We start from the raw sequence: 13327 nt of genomic DNA on the forward strand, positions 1-13327 counted from the left end.
TGGCGGGAGCGCGCTCGCCTGGGCGCCCGGGCCCTCCGCGCTTTGGGTGCTGCGAGGTCTCCCAGTGGGCTGGGGCCCGTGTGGGTGAGGGGCCTGCCCGAGCCTTAGGAGAGTTGCAGTTGTCCGGAGAAGACCGAAAAAGGGCCTGGATAAACCTCTTTCCTTTGCAGAACACCTGCAAATATCCGTTCTTGGGAGAACCACTCGGGCTTCGGGTTACTAACCCTTCACACTTAGTAGGGCCATCTGGGGCAAAACAGCCCTAGAAGAGGAGGCGACTTTAACATCAGAACACTCAGATTCGTTTCCTGAGCTGCTGCTTCCTAGCTGTGACAAGTCCTTGCGAGCCTCATTTTCGTCCTCTGAAACGGGCACAATATTGAAGTGGGGAATTGAGGAGATACAGTATGGAGAAGATAGAGCAAGGGTCGCGGAGCTGGATGACTCCTAGCGTGAGACTCAGTTGAGCAGCCGGGAGAGGGGTCAGAGAGTGAGATAAGATCCAACTTTGGCATCGGAAAGTGTTTTGAAGGAGTGGACATCAGACTGGGGTTTAAAAGAAAGGTGGGACTGTAATCCCCAGCGTTCGGGAGGCTGAGGCAGGAGGATCATTGCAAGTTCCAGGCCAGCCTGGGCTACAAAGTGAGTTCAAGACTAGCCCGAACTGCATAGTGAGACTCTGTCTCAAAAAGACTAAATTAATTGAATTAATTAATTTATTAAAGGTGGGAGTTAAGATGTAGAAATGGGAGAGGTGGCTACGAGCAGAGGGGCATTCTAGGCTAAAGGACCCCAAAGAGCAAGGGCCCAGCAGCAAGAAAATGTTGAGTGGGTTCTGGGAATAACATGCTTTGTCATGGGAACCAATCGGGTCACGGTGCGAGGCTGCGGTTAAGGGGCCAGGTGTACGAGCAGCCGAGGAGCAGCCGACATGGTGGGTGCTGTTGGAATTCCCAGAAGGCTCAGGACTGCCCGGGGGTGGGCTGCTGCCAGCCAGGATGATGCCGTTGTGAGAATTATGAAAATATTCACTGCCCTCAGACCAGAGCCCAGCCTGTGTTCCCGCGCCCACCGCCCGTGCCCGGGGCCTTGAAGCGGGGTGCAGCCTTTATAACCACAGGTCTTGGGCAAGAGAGGCTAACAAGCAAGGTAGGGGAAGCAAAGGGTCTTAGCTCGGTTTGAATACAAGTTTCTGCCATCAAACCAACCCAGTGAACCCAAGTCATCCCACCCCCAAGACAGGTGATAGTGGTGCCGCCTTGGGTATTCAGTGACAAAATCCTGATCCTCCTTGGTTAATGTCACGTTTGTTAACCTACTGTCTGTGTCCATCTGGTCCACCAAATGCTAAACCCTAGCTGCCCACCCATGGACCATCAGGAAAGGGAGAGGGAGAGCGGGTAGTGGAAGGAACTAGGTTCTCCTAGTCCCACCAGTCCACGGACTATGTCCCAAGAACCAGGCCTGCCTTTGCATTCACACCAGTGTGATGATCCAAGGTGTCCAGGGATTTCTGAGGCCTTGGGGGTTGGGAGCGTCACGGTTATTAAGGAGTGGGGTGGGTGGCGAGGCGGGGCTCCAAAGCGCTGACCCAGGAACCCCTTCCCTCCACCCCCTGCCTTCCTTGGCTCTGTGACCTCATCCGGCTGGAATGTGCTCGCCCTGGAAGGGAGCCATAGAGCTCATCCACTGCTGGCTCTCTGGGGGGCCATAACCACATTCTTGCTGTTTGTACAGTGTCTGGAAGAAGAATGGTCATTGTTATTTTAATAGGGACCACCAGGGGCTTGTAAGAAGACGCTGGAAGGCCAGGCAAGAGACGGCTCTGCTCTCCTCAGTCTGCACTGCCTGGACACGTTCTGCTTCTCGGGTTGATTTTTGTCTTTTGCTAAGTACGTATTAATCGGGCCACCTCCTTCCTCACACCATGTTGGAGCCTCCTGCGGCAGGGGCTTCCTGCTTGAGCTCCGGGTGCAAGCATTGCTGATGTGGTACATGTTTTTAAGGCAGCCTGCCCCCTACCCCTTCTGAGGAGGCCGATTGCCTTCCTCAGTTGCTTCCGTGCCACTGAGCCCGGCCATCACAGCCTCACTCTAGGCCGCTGAGCCTGGACTGCTGGTCCTAGTTAACCCAAGGGTCCCATCATCTGGCCGAAATGATTGGCTTGTGCTTGGGCACATGACTTGAGCCCAGCCAATGGGTACTGCCCTGGGTCTTTTTCTGTGCATGCTCAAAGAGATGCTTCTCTTCTGGGGTCGCTCACTGGGCTGAGGGAGCTATGGCCTCTCCCTTCCCCTCTGTAGCGAGCTATGTGAGAAGTCTGGCCAGAAGAGAAAGAGACACGGCGACAGAGAGATGGAGTGGCAGGGGACATAGTTCGGTGGTGGAACATGTGCCTAGTGTGCATGGGGCCCTGGGCCTGATCTCAAATGCAGGAGGGAAGGAGAGGAGTGCCGAGCGTGGTGGCCCACACCTGTAATCCCAGCACTTGCGAGGCCGAGGCGGGAACATCCCTGCCAGTGCAAGGCTGGTTTGGGCTCCGTAGTGAGTTCAAGGCCGCTCAAGCACAGAGTGAAACCCTGTCTTAAACACACAGAAGGCAAAGAGGAGTAAAAGAGGGAGATAGGCAGAGAAAAGCAGGTTGCTGTCTTCAGCATTTCTGGAGTCCCTGAAACCAATTTTACCCTGGTTTTTCGGTTTCACCAAGTAACTGTTTTTGGTTGATGGTGATTTCAGTGGGTTTCTGCCTCTTGCAAACAGAAAGACTTCGGGATGCATTGAAACTTAGAGCCTTTGGAAGGAACCCCTGAGGTTCATCCATTTGAATGTTCTTCGGCTTCAGCTTCCAACCGCCTCTCTGCGAAGGCCTTCCTGTCTTCAGTGGCCACATAGCTTCAGGGTGGAGACCCCGTTGCTAATGGCGGCCCCCAAGGTCCTCTGCGGCCCTGGTCTGTCCAGTTGCTGTCCAGCACTGTGTCCTCTAGTGTTGTGGAGCAAAAGAGGTTTCCCACCCTGCTTTGCCTGCTCTCCCTGTATGCAGGCACTTCCCCTCCTGTGCTGGTCATTCCCTATTGGCCTGTTTCTGATGGGACCCCCTACCTGCTGCCCCTGAGCTGGCACTATGGCTTTCCATTGCATTGATCACAGTGAGGCAGAGTCAGAGAAGGGAGAAGGAGCCTTCCTGCCTGACCAGGCCCTGACCCACAATGTGTGCTGTGTGACCCGGCTTGTCCTGTGTTTAGAAATGCCTTCCTCTCCGCGCTCCTCCCACTTAGAGAAGATGACTGTCATTACTGTCACGTGCATCACTTCTCTTGTGTCTAACCTCTGCCTTGGTAATTCTCCCTCGAAGGAGCTGCTGATTCCCACCAGGACCCCAGCTGCTACAGCCCCTTCTGAGAAAATCTGCCCACACAACCTGGGCTGCCGACCGCGAGCCAGTCCACACTGTCCTGCATGCACAGATGCACACTTGCTTGGTCTTCCCTCAACGGAGCCAGCCAGGCTCTGAGAGATCCAAGGTTCACAAGTTTGCAGGACTCTTGGAAGCACCAAGAAACTGATGTGCTCCAGAGTGTGAAGCTCACTTAGCACACACCCTCTCATGTGCCCTCTGAGGTTGTTGCGCAAGGTCAGACAGTGTTGGGCCCTGGGGTCTCGAGGCATTGGACACAGGTCGTGGCCCTCAGCACCCTGGACAGCAGAGGATCGGCAGCTGGAGTCCTGCTGGGGAAAAGCACCTGCCCAGACTAAGCTATTGGGATGCATTGAAACTTAGAGCCTTTGGAAGGAATCCCTGAGGTTCATCCATTTGAATGTTCTTCGGCTTCAGCTTCCAACCGCCTCTCTGCGACGGCCTTCCTGTCTTCAGTGGCCACATAGCTTCAGGATGGAGACCCTGACAACAAGGGGCCCTGAGGAAGAAGGAGCACCGAGGACAGCTGTCCAGCGCCCTTGAGTTCTGGCTATGCTTTCTCTGTCAGTCTGGAAGATGCTACTGTAGCTTTTCAATACGTTTCTCTTTCACTGTCATAAGCTTCTGTCCCTGTTGTGGTTTGGGGCTTATTTGCAAGGGGGAACAATGTAATACAGGACACTTACTTTATATGATTATGTATAATAGTCACCCAAAGAACGATATGCAAAAGAGTGCCGGAAATCTGTCCATACACTATAGACCAAGAATCTAGCTGAAGGCCTGGATCTCACAGAAATGTCCTGCATGAATCCAACCGAAGACCCAGAGCTCATAACAGTGCCTTCCATGAATCCAACCGGAGGCCCAGAGACCATAAGAATGTCTCATGCAGGCCTGTTTCACGGATCTGCACTGTGAAAGCCCAAAGGTCAGCAGTAGAATCTAGGAAGTCTGTGCCAGTGGGATGAAGGATCTGCGCCAGCGGGATGAAGGATCTGTGCCAGCAGCTGAGGGGTCTGCACTGGAGCCAGGAAGCGACACTCAGAAGAACCAGAGCTCCCCCGAAAGGTACCACAGCCACCCTCAGCAAAAGTGAGGTCCTGAGCTCTTCCAGTGAACAAGATGGCCGAGTTCCCATCAGGGAAGTCAACGCAGCAAGCTTCTCCCAGAGACTGGCAGTGCACCATCTTCCCCTCGAGCCAGGAAGAGCTGCTCAAAGTGAGGACCAGAGCTCCCCCAAAGTGAACTGAAGCTAGTCTCAGTGCCAACAAGGCCCTGAGCTCCTTGGAGGATGAAAACAACCAAGTTCATCAGGAAAGCCAGCATGACAAGCTCCTCCAAAAGAACAACAGCTCCTTGCAGCTTCCACCAGCTCCAACAGACTTTTTCCCCTCCCAGCAGCCTAGCCTCTCCTTCTCCAGTTCTGTCTCTTATGCTGCTGGCACCAATCCCCAGGGGGGCCTCTCACGCCCAGCACCATGCTTACTCAGTTCAGCTGGGGGTTATAAGTTGACCACCAGCGGTCAATCCACCACAGTCCCTGACAACCAACTGAGGCTACATCAGGCCAAGAATGTCATTTTTTTTTTATCTTCACCTGGATCACACTTGTTATTCCTCCAAGGCTCAACTCCAATGTGAGCCCACCGGGAAGTCTTCTCAGGACCTCCAGGGTAGCCTAGGGACCCCCGCTGTGAGCCCTTCCTTGGAGCTAACCTTGTGTGTGAGGGCCTGCGTCGCTCGGAACTCTCAAGTGTTCTGCTGCCCCCCGGCGGTGAGATGAGCATGAGGCTCCCGGAAACATCTTAGTTCAAGGTCAAAAGCCCCGCAGCCACATTGAGATAGCACAGGCATTGAGATAGCACAGGCATTGAGATAGCACAGGGCATCCCATCAGTATGTACAATGACAGTCTTACATGTTAGTGGGAAAGAATAAGATGAAGTAAAGAAGCCAGGGACATTGAAAACAAGTGTCGGATAGGAAAACCTTCCAAGAGGAAGGCGAAGGAGGAGCAGGGGCTGCTGGAGGTCCAGGAGCTGCTCTTGCCCTGTGCCACAGTGGCTGTGGCAGCTCCAGGCTGTGTTTCAGGCTGTCTGCCATCTTTATTTGTTGCTGTCCTCCAAACGGAGTGGAAATCTCTTAGGGGAGGCGGTGTACCCCTCTGCTGAGAACGTGGGAGGCTCATTTACTTATTTCACTCAAGTCTCAGATGTTGTGTTCATTTGCTTTGGTTGCTATAAATGTACCCTTCACAACAGATATTTTTGTCTCATAGCTCTAAAAGCTACAAGTCTGAGATCAAGATAGCCGCAGGGTTGGCTCCTTCTGGGGCTGTTCCGTGCTGCTCGCCTACCTTCTGGCAGCTGCCTGGCAATAGCTGGTGTCCCTTGGCTGGAGGCACATCCGTCACCCTCTCGGCTTTTAGTTCACGTGGAGTTCTCTCTGCGTGATTATCTCTGTCCAAAATCTCCCCTTTTATTACAACAGAAGTTGTATCCAACTGGGGACCCACCTTACTCCAATATAATCTCATCTGGATGAATAACATTGGTGACAACCTTATGCTGCATGTAGTTCTGAGAACCTGTGGGTTACAACTTCAACATATGAGTGTTAGGGAGACAAATTCAGCCCACGACAGGTCCTAGGGGCTGCGCTGTCTCAGCATCTCTGTGGTTTTGTGAGAGGGCCTCTCATTTCTGGGCATGCATTCATTCCCTTTCACCTTCATCCCCTACCTGCTTCCCTCCTCGCCCGTAAGCAACCATTCTACCGTACGGAAGCTGTAGCCTTTGTGTGTGTGTGTGTGTGTGTGTGTGTGTGTGTGTGTGTGTATTTCCAATTCATGTAAGGGGAATTCATGTAAATGTTATAGATTACGATGTTTCTAACCTTTCTCCCTCCCCCGGCTCCATAACTTTGCTTGTACCTTTAGGCAGTGGCTTCTGACTGCTAAGGATTATTCAGTGATGTGGGTCCCAGAGATCAAGACAGGCTCAAGATGCCAAAGGGAGCAACCCATATAGCATTTCCACCCCAGGGATCCAGCTGAGAATTTCCTTGGGATCTATGTATTTATTAAACCTGTCAGGTCTTAGGGTACATGGACCTAACTTTAAAATACACTATCAAATCGTTCCGTTGGAAGTGGCCTGTATGTTGCCAGTGGACAAATGGATAAAGAAAATATCCTTACAGTGGGAGCACTACCCTGGACCAAAGAGAGACAAACTTGAGCCGTTTATAGGAAAATGGGTGTATCTTGAGACCACCATGTTAAGTGAAATAAGTCAGACACATGAGCTTAAGACTCACAAGGTTTCTCTTATAGGAGAGAAAATATAAATAAAGAGCAAAGTAAAAGCTAGACAGCCGGGCATGGCGGCACAAGCCTGCAATCCCAGCACTTGGGAGGCTGAGGCAGGAGGATCGTTTTGAGTTCGAGGCCAGCCTGGGCTACAAAGTGAGCTCAAGGCCAGCCTGAACTGCATGGTGAGGCCCTGTCTCAAAAAGACCAAAAAAAAAAAATTAGATAAAGCTAGATAATAGGAAGTAGGGAGATGCACAGATCTTTCTCAGAGGGGGAGGGGATCAAGCAATGGAGGCAGGGGAGGAAGGAGGAGAGAAGGGACGAAAAAAGGAATTAAGGTGGGTAGGGACATGTGCCGGGTCCCCACAAGGAGTGCGAACGTTAGGTACTGCAAACACGGACTAATTTTCTTTTAAATGTCCCCTTCGGTGCTCGTCCCAGCCTGTGCTTCAGTCTGAAGCCCACAGAAGGCCCTGCCAGTGCCTGGCGGGGACTAGCTCCTCCCCGTTTCCAGTACAGCAGAGCTAATGTGGCCACTCTTGTTCTCATTTGTCTCTCTGACTTAGGGGTGTGGACATTCCCTCCTGTCCTTACAAGTCTTGCTTCTGCAGAAACTGCTGGTTCTTATCTTCCAACTGCTCTCCCGGTAGAATTACTATCTTCTCCTTGTGGATTTGTAGGCGCGCCTTATCTATTCTGTAAATATGTCCCTTGCCAGCTATACATATCTCAAGGGTCTTCTTCCAGTCTGTTATCCACCTGTTAACTACTGCTTCATTGGAAAAGAGTCATTAATTTTGATGTTATCGCGGGCATTGCTTTCTCTTATTGGCTTATACTTTGGGATTTCGAGGTTTTGTGTAAAAATGCTCTTTTCAACCCTTATAAAGAAGTGTTCCTAAAAAACAAAAAGTGGTCTTAGACATTCTCTAGATTTATGATCTTGATATTTGATATTTATATTTTATATCTGACATTTGATATTTAGGGCTCTGGGAAGGCTATGAAAACGTGTCACTTGGATCTCCTGCTAATCGATGAAGGCCCCAGCTGCTGCCACCACTTTTGGAAGGAGCTTCACATCCTGTGATCCTGCTAGCTACTTCTGGTCTGTAGGCCCAACAGGGCCGCTTCGCCCCCCTTGGGGGACACTGGCCTGAGAACTCTTCATTGACTGCTGGAACTGTATTATAGCCTGAGACTCCTCTTACCACAGCCTTCTTCTGACAGGTATCATATCTGCATCACACATTAATCTGGATGTGAATCAGTATTAATGTATTTCCCATTGCTATAATGAAATACCAGAGCCAGTACTTTATAAAGGAGTTCATTCAGCTCATAGTGCTGGACCCTGAAAGTCCAAGATTGAGCAGCTCCTTTGATTCAGCCTTGGCAGGGCCCCTTTGGCCATATCACGTCATGACAGATGCCACCCTGGTGGAGGAGAGCGCAAGGTGAGGCGGAGGCCAGATATCCAGGAGGGGTCAGGCCCCTCTTCTATAAGAGGTCTCCATCCTTTCTGCTGTCTGTAGTCACTGGCTAGCGTACAACTTCAATATAATTGAAGAACCTCCTAACAATACCGTTGTACTTCCTGCCTCCTGTACTTTGTGCTATTGTCAGACATAGTTATTTCTATGTGGAGGATAAGCCCCACAAGGCATTGTTATTATTTTTGCTTTAAAGAATCAATTTTTTGCAAATGTATTTTCGATTTTTAATGAACACACCGTAGTTGTGTGTATTGATAGGGTACGGTGTGACATTGCAATACATGTGAACAGTGTGTAGTGACCATAACAGGGCCTATCCAGAGCCTCAGACATTTACTGTCTCTTTGTGTTAGGAACATTGGAGTGGGTATCGCTCAGTGGCACAGCGTCTGTTTGAAGCACTCATGAGTTCAATTCCCAGAACCAAAATAGAAAAGAAAAGAAGAAACACTGGAACCCCTCTGATAGCTATGCATATGTCCAGTTAGTGGTTGTCAACTATAGTTACCCTTCCGTGCAGTGCAACATTAGACATTAGTCCTCCTATCCAGCTGCGAATTTTCTTAAGGAAACTAAGAAAGTTTGTTAGTTACCACCTGTGCACACTTGCTTGCCTTCTCTTTTCAGGAAAACTTTATTAGCAGCTATTAACTTTACAAAATATTGGGTTTCCATGTATATACTACATTTTGATCCTATCTACCCCTTCCTTTATACCCCCTTACTCCCTTCCTTTTACCTAATATTAGTACCCTTTCTATTTTTATGTCATCCCTTTTAGATTCTATATATTACAGAGAACGTGCAATATATGTCTTTCTGAGTCTGGCTTATTCGGCATAACATGATGACGTCTACCTATTTTCCTGCAAATGACAAAATTTTTATCCTTCTTTATGACTAAATAATACTCCACTGTGGGTATGTATAATATACATACATCCAAATACATATGTATCGGGGGCCCGCCAGAAACATATACACACTTCAGGGGAAGGAAAAACTTGTGTAAATATTTTAATACTAAATTTAATGAGACATTATGAGATTAATACAAGTGACCTCTGACCTCTTCAGTTACAAGAGGTGCTCAAAGTGGTGGCCATTAGCTTCCAGACATTTATTAGTACAGTGAACTGCTGCTTGGGTAACCTTGGTCATTGAGACTGGATTATGTCTATATATATATATATATCTATACATGGATTTTCAGCTTCTCAAGGGCCAGCAGTGTAGTGGGTTTTCTGTGATATAGGACATCCTCTAGGGTCCTCCAAATGAGGGTAACCCCATCTGTGAAGAAACGTTATACTATTTTTCTTTTCCTGAAGTGTGCATACATTTTTTGCCTTCCTTTCTCTCTCTCTTTCTCTGTCTCCCTCCCTCCCTTCCCATCTCACATTTTCTTTCGCCATTTATCTGCTGATGGGCAGCTAGGCTGGCTCCCATCAACAGTAGCCATTGTGAATTGTGTGCTGCAATAAACATGGGAATGCAGGTGTCCCCACAGTGTGCTGACGTTAATTCCTTTGAGCATATACCAAGGCGGGGTATAGCTGGACCAAAGGCTAGCTCTATTTTTATTTATTTATTTATTTTTTTGAGGAATGTCCATACTTATTTCCCTAGAGGTTGTACTAATTTACATTCCCACCAGCAGTGTAGAAGGGTTCCTTTCCCCGACCATCATCCCTAGCATGTTATTGTTTATTCTGTTCTTGGTGGCAGCCAATCTGTCTGGGGTGAGGGGGATCTGAAAGTAGTTTTGATTTGCATTTCCCTTATGGATAAGGTGTTTGTTGTCGTCAGGAAGGGGAACAATATCATACAGGACACATTTTTTATAAGATTATTTATAATAGTCACCCAAAGAATCATATACAAGAGAGTGCAGGAAATCTGTCCACACACTAAAGATCAAAGAATCTAGCTAAGGGCCTGGACCCCATGGTAATGTCCTGCATGAGTCCAGCTGGAGGCCCAGAGCTCATAACAATATCCAGAATCAAATGGCTATTGTTACGTGAGTTTGTTTCTGTGTCCTCCATTCTATTCCTTTGGTCTGTGTGTCTTTTTTTGTGCCAGTACCATGCTGTGTTTTTTACTATGGTTTCATCGTATAATTTAAAACTGAGTATTGTGATGCCTCTAGTGTTGCTTTTTTTTTGCTTAGGGTTGCTTTGGTTATTCCATGTCCTCCGCGTTTCCATATAAACTGCTGGATTGTTTCCTTTAGTTCTGTGAAGAATGTCATTAATTAATTACTTAATGGATTGTCATTAATTGTCATTAATGGATTGTCATTAATTAATGGCGATTGCATGGCATCTTAGTTACTTTTCTTGTTGCTGAGACGAAATATCTGACACCCAAAAGTTGAAGGAGGAGAGGCTTGTTTTCGCCCACAGTTTGTAGAGGCTTCAGTCCACAGTCATCTGGATCCAGGGCAGGGTGTTGTGGCAGAGTGGCGTCGCAGAGGAGACACGTCATGGTAGGGCAGGCAGAAGGCAGCAAAACAGTGAAGCAGGGAGGCAGCTACTTTACGGCCCTTTGTATTCCATTCAAGCTAGCCACATTTTGGGTGGTGTCACCCACACCCAGGGTAGGGCCCACTTAATTCCAGCATCACACACCCTAAGACAACCACCTTTGAAACTCTCCACCTAGGACCACTGATGGAGACCACTGGGAAGCAGCTCTGAGCAGAATTTAATATTAACCAATTGGCCTTTCATGTTTACCTGTGAGTTTGCCCGAGGCCTAGGCCGTCATCCAGAGGGTCTCGCTATGCAGTTCAGGCTGGCCTTGAGCTCACTTTGTAGCCCAGGCTGGTCTCAAACTCACAATGATCCTCCTGCTTCAGTCTCCTGAGTGCTGGGATTACAGGCATGTGCCACTGTGCCTGGCAACTAAGGGTTATTAACCCAATAGACCACATGGAGTTTTGGGGGAAACAAGCCATAAAGCATGGAATCCGTAGATCGTGTTTGGTAATATGACTATTTTAACAATATTAATTCTGCTGGTCTATGAACACAGGTGGCCTTTCCATCCTCTGGTGTCTTCTGCATATTCTTTCTTCAATGATCTGTGATTTTCTTTGTAGAGTTATTTTTACCTCCTTGATCAGGTTGATCCTTACATAGTTTATTTTTTTGAAGCTATTTTGAATGGGATTCTTTTCCTGCTTTCTCAACTAGTTCATTATTGATGTATGCACAATCCACTGGGTTTTTTAATGCTGATTTTGTATCACAAAGAATCAGTTTTGGGGGAGATTTGAGACAGATTCTCATTATGCAGTTCAGGCTGACCTTGAACTTATGGAGATCCTCCTGCCTCAGCCTTCTGAGTGCTAAGGTTATGAGTGTGCATAATTATTTTTAAAAATTTTTAAAAACACAGAAAAAATTTTGTATTTTCTTACATATTCACCATTGCCAAGTAGATTAGCCTGCTGTCCTGTCCCTATGGCGCGGGGCATTCACAATTCACAGGAGGAGACATTTAATTTGGCTCAGTGTTCCAGAGGGTTCAGTCCATGGCTGGCAGGCTCCAAGGCAAGAGCCCCATGGCGGAAGGGCCTGGCGGGGTAAAACTGCTTAGATCATGGCAGGCAGGAAGCAGAGTGGGGGAGGTGCCAGCAAGGAAGGGCCAGGGGCCAGACATTGACCCCAAGACCACACCTCCATAAGACACCCAGACACACCCAGAAGTGTGTGTTTCTGCTAGGTGTTAGCAGAATCTAGTAATCTGCTAGGTGTGTCTTAATTCAGTGAAGTTGACACATCAGCATTCTTCTGTGTGTGTGTGTGTGTGTGTGTGTGTGTGTGTGTGTGTGTATCCATCCAAATTTCCGTCTGGTATTGTTTTCCTTCTCCATTTTTAAAGTATTTTATCACCAAGTGTTGTGGCACATGCCTGTAATCCCAGCACTCAGGAGGCTGAGGCAGGAGGTTTGCCACAAGTTCAAGGCCAGCCTGTGCTACATAGTGAGTTTAAGGCCAGTTGGAACTACATGGTGAGACCTTATCTCTTAAAAATCTAAAAATTAAAAATAAATAAAAATAAATTTTAAAATGTCATACAATGTAAGTTTGTAATGTAATGTAAATCCTTTCAACATTCATTTGCCTGAAAATGTTTCCTCCCCATCTGCCCCTTCCTTTTTGTTTTTGCTTTATTTTTTATTTTTTGTACCAGGAATCGAACTCATGACCTCACACTTGCCAGGCAGGCGCTGTTCCAAAGAGCTATATCCCCGGCCCCTTTTGCTTTTTTTTTGAGTCAGCATCTCACTGTAGCCTAGGCAGTCCTCAGACTCATAATGCTTCTGCCTCAGCCACCTGAGTATTGTGATTATAGGCATGCACCCCCATGTTTTATTTCACTTTTATTTTTAAAAGATATTTTCACTGGATATAGAATTCTAGAATGACAGTGTCCCTCTCAGTTTTTTCAAGATTTTATCCCATTTTTCCTGGTTTGCACAGTTTCTGGCGAGAAATCTATGATATTGTTACCTTTGCTTCTGTCTTCTTTTTTCTCCGAAGGTCATTTAGGTTTTTAACATAGATATTTTTTGAATGACTGATTGACTAAATGATTTAGAATTTTCCTGAGAGTTCTTCAGAGAAACTGAAAAAAACTATGTGTGTGTGTGTGTGTGTGCGTGCGTGCGTGCGTGTGTGTGTGTGTGTGTGTGTGTATTAAAGAACTGACTCACGTGACTATGGAGCCTGGAAAGTTCAAAATCTGCAGGGCGCGTCAGCAGTCAGGAGACCAGGGAAGCACCAGTGTTGCAAGTCAAGTCCAAAGGCCAAGTGCAACAGAATTTCCTCTTGTCAGAGGAAGTTGAGCCCTTGAACTGATTGGATACAGGCCTACCCACATTAGGAAGGGAAGTCTGCTTCACTGAAAATCCACCCGTTTAAATGCCAACGTCACCCCAAAATACCCTTACACGAACATCTAGAAGATTATTTGACTACAGTTCTGGCTCTTACTGCCCGGGAGAGTTGGCACATAAAATTAACCAGCATACAGGGTATCTAGGGACACAAGTCTCTTAGTGTCTTGCTCTTTTTTGTTTGTTTGTTT

At 47.7% G+C, this 13327-nt stretch overlaps 1 long non-coding RNA gene across 2 annotated transcripts in view; it reads left to right on the forward strand.

The window, feature by feature from the left end:
* Positions 1-14: 14 nt before the first annotated feature.
* Positions 15-13327, forward strand: part of LOC102004412 — a 17637-nt gene continuing 4324 nt past the window's right edge. Inside the window, exons 1-3 of one of the 2 annotated variants that reach the window (XR_264457.2) lie at positions 15-642; positions 1774-1892; positions 6357-6492. This is a non-coding gene — a long non-coding RNA (uncharacterized LOC102004412). Of the gene's footprint in view, positions 643-1773; positions 1893-6356; positions 6493-7719; positions 7956-13327 lie in introns of those variants that run through there. The other variant, XR_001231734.1, reaches the window with a different exon arrangement.

The sequence above is a fragment of the Chinchilla lanigera genome, unplaced genomic scaffold, assembly GCF_000276665.1.
Source record: "Chinchilla lanigera isolate Chin_1 unplaced genomic scaffold, ChiLan1.0 scaffold00112, whole genome shotgun sequence".
Classification (NCBI taxonomy): Eukaryota; Metazoa; Chordata; class Mammalia; order Rodentia; family Chinchillidae; genus Chinchilla; species Chinchilla lanigera.